Below are 1,630 nucleotides of genomic sequence, written 5' to 3'. Positions count from 1 at the left end.
CATAGTGTCTGCACATGTAATTATATATTTCTGTTACATTTATATATAATATATAAAATTATTATTATTACCCTGATACCAAAACCAAAGACAGCACAAAAAAGAAAAACTGCAGACCAATATTCTTTACAGTACAGATGTAAAAATTCTAAAGATACTGTTAATATCTAGAATACACAGCATCTAGGAAATACAGATAACTCTCAAACTCAATAATTAAAAATAAAAAAGCAACAATCCAATTAAAAATAAAAGATATGCACAGACATTTCACCAAGGAGAAGATATAGATGCAAATAAGCGCATGAAAAAAATTGTTCAACGTCACCAGCCATCAGGGAAACGTAAATTAAAATTATAATGAGATACCTTTTTAAAGCCATTCTGATATGTGTAGTGACAATACCACAGACTGGCACAGATGTGTGGGAAAACTGGTCACTCATGCATTGCCAGCAGGAATATAAAATGATATAGCCACTCTATGAACAGTAATTGCACTCTGACACATTTATAAAAGAAAAATAAACACTTACATTACACATTATGTACACAAATGTTTACAGCAGCTTTATTCATAATCCCCAAAACTAGAAATAACCCAGGTGTCATCCTTCAGAGGTAAATGGTTATACAAGTTATAGTACATCCATACTATGAAGTATGACTCAGCAATAACAAGGAATAAAGTACTGCTACACAGAACAGTCTGGAAGAATTTCCAGAGAACTAGACATAATGAAAAAAGTCAGTTCCAAAATGTTACAGTATGATTCCATTTATAATATTTTTGAGATGACAAAATTATAGAAAGGGAGAAGAGACTAGTGAATGCCAGGGGATAAGGAAGGGATGAAGGTGGGAGGAAGGTGGATGTGATGATTGTGGTGATGGAACTGTTCTGCATCTTGACCACATCAGTGTCACTATCTGCTTGTGATGTTACAGTACAGTTTCACAAAATGGTATCATTGATGGAAATGGGTAAAGGACACACAGGCTCTATTTCTTAACAGCAAGTGAACCTACAGTTCTCAAGAATTTTAATTTTTTAAGAGAAAAATGTAGTATATACTCAGTTTAGTTCAGTTGCTCAGTCGTGTCCAACTCTTTGCGACCCCATGGACTGCACCACACCAGGCTTCCCTGTCCATCACCAACTCCCAGAATTAACTCAAACTCATGTCCACTGAGTCAGTGATGCCATCCAACCATCTCTGTCATCCCCTTCTCCTCCCGCCTTCAGTCTTACCCAGCATCAGGGTCTTTTCAAGTGAATCAGTTCTTCGCAGCAGGTGGCCAAAGTATTGGAGTTTCAGCTTCAACATCAGTCCTTCCAATGAATATTCAGGACTGATTTCCTTTAGGATAAACTGGTTGGATCTCCTTGCAGTCCAAGGGTCTCAAGAGTCTCAAGGTCTCAAGGGTCTCAAGTCTCAAGAGTCTTCTCCAATGCCACAATTCAAAAGCATCAATTCTTCGGTGTTCAGCTTTCTTTATGGTCTCTCACACCCATACATGACTACTGGAAAAACCATAGCCTTGACTAGACAGACCTCTGTTGTCAAAGTAATGTCTCTGCTTTTTAATATGTTGTCTAGGTACATACTCAGAGAAATTCAAAATGCAG

Source organism: Muntiacus reevesi, chromosome 9, assembly GCF_963930625.1.
Source record: "Muntiacus reevesi chromosome 9, mMunRee1.1, whole genome shotgun sequence".
Taxonomy (NCBI): domain Eukaryota; kingdom Metazoa; phylum Chordata; class Mammalia; order Artiodactyla; family Cervidae; genus Muntiacus; species Muntiacus reevesi.
This window is presented reverse-complemented; position numbering follows the sequence as displayed.